Genomic DNA, 6,663 nt, shown 5'->3' with positions numbered 1-6,663 from the left:
CCAACACCACAGTTCAAAAGCATCAATTCTTCGGCGCTCAGCCTTCTTCATAGTCCAACTCTCACATCCATACATGACCACAGGAAAAACCATAGCCTTGACTAGACGAACCTTTGTTGGCAAAGTAATGTCTCTGCTTTTGAACGTGCTATCTAGGTTGGTCATAACTTTCCTTCCAAGGAGTAAGCGTCTTTTAATTTCATGGCTGCAGTCACCATCTGCAGTGATTTTGGAGCCCAGAAAAATAAAGTCTGACACTGTTTCCACTGTTTGCCCATCTATTTCCCATGAAGTGGTGGGACCGGATGCCATGATCTTCATTTTCTGAATGTTGAGCTTTAAGCCCACTTTTTCACTCTCCACTTTCACTTTCATTAAGAGGCTTTTGAGTTCCTCTTCACTTTCTACCATAAGGGTGGTGTCATCTGCATATCTGAGGTTATTGATATTTCTCCCGGCAATCTTGATTCCAGTTTGTGTTTCTTCCAGTTCAGCGTTTCTCATGATGTACTCTGCATATAAGTTAAATAAACAGGGTGACAATATACAGCCTTGACAAACTCCTTTTCCTATTTGGAACCAGTCTGTAATACAATACCTCTATTCCCACCAAAAGAACTGTCTCTCCTTTGATAGAAACTCTGTAAGCTGGGGAGACACCAGGAACTTGCTAATCTTCCCTCTTAAATCTTCATTCTTCATGCTTCAGATCTGGTAAACTTAAAGTAGTTCCTCTTACAGACAACCAGGGTCAAAGCCAAAATTTTGTATTTTAAATTCTTGTTTACTTTGCAGTATACTGTTTGCATATATGTTAAATAATTTTATATTGATCAGTTAAGAGACCACAGGTCAAACCAATTGTAAATGCTCCAGGTGATGAATAAGAGCTACAATAATAAGGGAAATAACTTAAGTCGGGCCTTAAAGCAGCATTTCTCAAAGTGGATCTGATCTAGGCATCACCTTAGTATTTGACAAAAAGGCAGATTTCCCTGGGTCCTACCCTAGGCCTGCAAAGTCAGAATGTTCATATTTAACAAGCACCCCCCAGAGATTTGAATGCACACTGAAGTTTGAGAACGTAGAGTGTGGTAAGACTTAGGTGTATGAAAAGAAGCCTGAGGGGTGTCCTGATAGGTGAAGAACCTGAAGCAAATATACAAAATCAAATTTGAAACTGGTGACTTCCCTGGTGGTAAAGTGGATAGTAATCTGCCTGCCAAGACAGGGGCACAGGTTCAATCCCTGGTCTGGGAAGATTCCGCATGCCGCAGAGCTCTAGAGCCTGGGAACTGCAACGACTGAGCCCATGTGCCTCAAGTGCTGAAGGCTGGGTACCCTAGAGCCCCTGCTCCACAAAAAGAGAAGCCATTGCAGTGAGAAGCCTGCACATCGCAACTAGAAGTAGCCCCCGCCCACCCCAACAAGAGAAAGGCCCTCACGTAACAATGAAGACCCAGTGTAGTCAAAACTAATTAATTCCAAAAAAGTCTGTCCTGGGAGGGGATGCTAGAGCTTAATAACTGTGCTCAGGATGGTAGAATTGGCTATATCCCATCAAATCCTCCCCTGCCTTACAAAAAAAAAAAAAAAGAAAGAAATTGGGATTTAAAGAGTACAAGGAGCATCACTTTTCGGAGGGGGACAATTCCCATTTGACATCAGGTGAGACAGAGCTGTTAGGTAGGGTGGGACCAGTGTACAGAAAGCTTCTGACACCAGTCAAGGACATTGGCCTGTTTTTGAACAGTTGGTAGATAATGAAGGAACAAGTCACAACAAACTGTGGAAAATTTTTCAAGAGATAGGAATACCAGACCACCTCACCTGCCTCCTGAGAAATCTGTATGCAGGTCAAGAAGCACAGTTAGAACCGGACATGGAACAACGGACTGGTTCAAAATTGAGAAAGGAGTACATCAAGACTGTATACTGTCATCCTGCTTATTTAACTTCTATGCAGAGTACATCATGCAAAATGCTGGGCTGGAAGAAGCACAAACTGCAGTCAAGATTGCTGGGAAAAATATCAATAACTTTAGACATGCAGATGACACCACCCTTATGGCAGAAAGTGAAGAAGAACTAAAAAGCCTCTTGATGAAAGTGAAAGAGGAGAGTGAAAAAGTTGGCTTAAAGCTCAACATTCAAAAAACAAAGATCATGGCACCCGGTCCCATCACGGTAAATAGATGGAGAAACAATGGAAACAGTGACAGACTTTATTTTCTTGGGGCTCCAAAATCACTGCAGATGCCATGAAATTAAAAGCTCCTTGGAAGAAAAACTGTGACCAACCTAGAAAGCATATTAAAAAAGCAGAGACATTACTTTGCCAACAAAGGTCCATCTAGTCAAAGCTATGGTTTTTCCAGTGGTCATGTATGGCTGTGAGAGTTGGACCATAAAGAAAGCTGAGTGCCCACGAATTGATGCTTTTGAACTGTGGTGTTGTAGAAGATTCTTGAGAGTTCCTTGGACTGCAAGGAGATTAAACCAGTCAATCCTAAAGGAAATCAACCCTGAATATTCACTGAAAGGACTGATGCTGAAGCTGAAGTTCCAATACTTTGGCCACCTGATGCAAAGAACTGACTCACGGGAAAAGACCCTGACTGAGGGCAGGAGAAGGGGACGACAGAGGATGAGATGGTTGGATGGCATCACTGACTCAATGGACATGAGTTTGAGCAAGATCTGGGAGTTGGTGATGGGCAGGGACGCCTGGCATGCTGCAGTCCATGGGGTCACAAAGAGTCAGACACAACTGAGTGACTGCATTGAATAAGGTTTTAGAAAAATCAACCTGGCTGGCTGTATAGGATGCATTGAAGATTTTTAAAAACTAAAATCAGAGAGACCAATAAACACATTTTTGAAGATGACCCAGGAGTGAGTAATGAAAGCAGCACTGGATACAAAATGTAAAGGATGAGTGGAAGAAATGTCTTTGAAGGAAGGATCAATAGGATGTGGTGACTGATTTTTTAAAATGGAGGGGCTACACTGCCATGTGTAAAATAGATAGCTAGTGGGAAGCCACTGTATAACACAGGGAGCCCAGCCTGCTGCAGTTATAAACTAGAGAACGGGGATGGGAAGGGGGAGGAGGTTCAAGAGGGAAGGAATATAATATATAATTACGGCTAATTCGAGTTGTTGTACAGCAGGAACCAACACAACATTGCAAGGCAATTACTCTCCAGTTAAAAATAAATTTTAAAAATCTTAAAAGAGAGGGGCTACAGAGCAATGTGTGTAAGAGGAAATATGAATAATGCTCAAGGTCCATATACACTCTACTGTACATAAAATAGGTAGTTAATAAGAGCTTACTGTATAGCACAGGAAACTCTCCTCAATACTCTGCAATGGTTTATATGGGAAAAGAGTCTAAAAAAGAGTGGATATATGTGTGTATATAACCGATTCACTCTGCTGTATTCCTAAAACTAACACAACACTGTGAATCAACTTGACGTCAATAAAAATGTAAAAAAGAAAAGCAAAAAAGTCTGGAAATGCTACTAACAAAAACAAAAACTTAACAACATATTTTTTAAATTGGCTAAGGAGTTAATAGATTTTTCTCCAAAGAAGACATACAGATGGCAAAAACTATATATATGAAAAAGTGATCAATAACTCTAATTATTAGGGAAATACAAATTAAAACCACCGTGAAGTATCACTTTGCATTTGTCAGGATGGCTATTATTTTTTTTAAAAAAAAGAGAGAGAAATGACAGGTGTTAGTGAGGATGCGGAAAAACTGAAACCCTTGCACACTGTTGGTAGGAATGTAAAGGCTGCAGCCATTATGGAAAACAGCATGGAGCTTCCTCAAAAAATTAAAAATAGAACTATCATATGATCCAATGATCCCACTTCTGGAAATTTATCCAACAGAATTGAACTCAAGATCTCAAAAAGATGTTAGTACTCCTATGTTCATCGCAGCGCCATTTACAATAGCCAAGATACAGTAGCAACTTATATGTCCATCAAAATATGAAATTTTAAAAATTGTGTATGCAATGGTGAAAAACCAAAATCATTTCCTCTAAGATCAGGAACAAGACAAGGGTGCCTACTCTCACCACTATTATTCAACATAGTCTTAGATGTCCTAGCATGGCCAGTCAGAGAAGAAGAGATAATAGGAATCCAAATTGGCAAAGAAGTAAAATTGTCACTGTTTGCAGATGACATGATACTAAACATAGAAAATCCTAAAGATGCCACCAGAAAACTACTGGAGCTAATCAACGAATTTAGTAAAATCACAGGATACAAAGTCAATACGCAAAAATCTCTTGCATTCTTATACACTAACAATGAAAGATCAGAAAGAGAAATTAAGGAAACTATTCCATTCACCACTGCAACAAAAATAATAAAATACCTAGGAATAAACCTAGGTTAAAAACTTACGAGGTAAAAGACCTGTATGAAGAAAACTATGACACTAATGAAAGAAATCAATGATGGCACAAATAGATGGAGAGATACACCATATTCTTGGATTGGAAGAATCAGTATTGTGAAAATGATCATCCAAAGCAATCTACAGATTCAATGCAATCCCTATCAAATTACCAACAGCATTTTTCACAGAACTAGAACAAAACATTTTACAATTTGTATGGAAGCACAAAAGACCCTAAATAACAAAAGCAATCTTAAGAAAACAAAACAAAACAAAACAGAGCTGGAGAAAGCAGGCTCCCTGATTTAAGGCTATTCTACAGATGACAGTCATCAAGACAGTACGGTACCCGCATAGAAACAGAAGTATAAATCAGTGGAGCAGGACAGAAACTCAGAGATACACACACCCACTTATGGTCACCTAATGTATGACAAAGGAGGCCAGAATACACAGTGGAGTAAAGACAGCCTCCAGGAATGAAATTAGAACACCCCTTAATACCAAACACAAATATAAACTCAGAATGGAGTAAAGATCTAAATGTAAGGCCAGACTATAAAACTCTTACAGGAAAACATAGAACACTCTTTGACATAAATTACAGCAAGATCTTTTTTTGACACATCTCCTAGAGTAATGAGAATAAAAACAAAAATAAACAAATGGGACCTGCTGCTGCTACTGCTAAGTCGCTTCAGTTGTGTCCGGACTCTGTGCAATCCCAGAGACGGCAGCCCACCAGGCTCCCCTGTCCCTGGGATTCTCCAGGCAAGAACAGTGGAGTGGATTGGCATGTTCTTCTCCAATGCATGAAAGTGAAAAGTGAAAGTGAAGTCGCTCAGTCGTGTCTGACTCTTAGCGACCCCATGGACTGCAGCCCACCAGGCTCCTCCATCCATGGGATTTTCCAGGTAAGAGTACTGGAGTGGAGTGCCAAGACCTAATTGAACTTAAAAGCTTTTGCACAGCAAAGGAAACCATAAACAAAATGAAAAGACAGCCCTCAGAATGGAATAAAATATTTGCAAATGAAGTGACTGACAAAGGATCAGTCTCCAAAATATACAAGCAGCTCACGCAGCTTGATAGCAAAACAAACAGTCCAATCAGAAAATGGCCATTTCTCCAGAGAAAACATAAAGATGGCCAACAAGCACGTGAAAAATGCTCAATATCACTAATGATTAGAGAAATGCAAATGAAAACTACAATGAGATATCACTTCATACTGGTCAGAATGGCTATCACCACAAAACCTACAAACAATAAATACTAGATGCAACAGCAAAAACAAATGGAGGAAGACTGGCAGTGTACTTCAATCAGCTTCCAACTCAAATGATGTGAGCGGTGTAGTGTGACTGAAGATTATGCAAGTGAGAATGAGGAACCGTCTGTTGTTTTCTGTCTTTACTGCAGTAGCAAGTTATTAAATATTAATAACTAACATTTAACGGCATGGGATTTCCTGAGTCGGTCTTTTAACCTGTCCCTGAATTTGACTAGTTTGAGGTCTTTTGGGGTGGGTATGTCTATCTATCCATTTGGAAGAATAGGAAATGGACTTGAAGCATGAGGAATGAGGCTTGAGCTTTTATTAGTGGAAATAATATGTGGAATCTATGGAATAATTTTTTTAATCTTAGCTCCATGAAACTTTTATTAAAGATGAGACATGTATGTGGGGACAGATTTAGGAAGGTTAGATCATGTCGGACAAACCGCTTTCTGAAGGATGTTTTCTATTCCAGAATTATTTAAAAATAAGATTCCAAACCATTGAAGGAGTTTGAAACTAAGTGTATTTAAAAAAAAAAAAAAAAAATAGCGCATAAACTACACTTCCAGGAAGCCATGCGGGCGAGTCGCTGCGCTCGGCAAGTAGCCTTCGCCGCAAGGTACGCTGGGAAGTGTAGTGCGCCAAGCGACGCTGCACGTGACACGCGGAGGCAGGCGAGGGGACCGCGCCACCTGAGGCGGTCCGGGATCCGGGGGAGGCTAGGCGTACGCCTCTCTTTCCCCCCGAATTTGGTCTGTGCAGTTAGGGGATGGCCCCCATCTCCTCCCCACCGTGAGGTGAAATAAGCTGGCTGTGTTCCGTCGCCCGCTGGAGCAGCTCCGGGGAAGTCTGGGCGGGTAAGGCATCGTGGTGCCTCGCCCCTTTTCTCGGCGGCCGGGCGGGCAGGGGGAAGAAGGTAACAGCTGGGGGCTCAGAGCCTGCCGCCCGC

At 41.1% G+C, this 6,663-nt stretch overlaps 1 protein-coding gene across 3 annotated transcripts in view; it reads left to right on the top strand.

Moving 5' to 3' along the window:
* The first annotated feature begins 6,366 nt into the window (after positions 1–6,366).
* RAB29 (RAB29, member RAS oncogene family) overlaps positions 6,367–6,663 on the top strand; it is an 11,673-nt gene continuing 11,376 nt past the window's right edge. For all 3 annotated transcript variants that reach the window (XR_826510.1, XR_826509.1, XM_010854178.1), the window contains exon 1: positions 6,367–6,571. The gene's annotated coding sequence lies outside the window, so the exon portion shown is untranslated. The remainder of the gene's footprint in view (positions 6,572–6,663) is intronic.

This window comes from Bison bison, unplaced genomic scaffold, assembly GCF_000754665.1.
Source record: "Bison bison bison isolate TAMUID 2011002044 unplaced genomic scaffold, Bison_UMD1.0 scf7180017864338, whole genome shotgun sequence".
NCBI lineage: Eukaryota > Metazoa > Chordata > Mammalia > Artiodactyla > Bovidae > Bison > Bison bison.
This window is presented reverse-complemented; position numbering and strand designations above follow the sequence as displayed.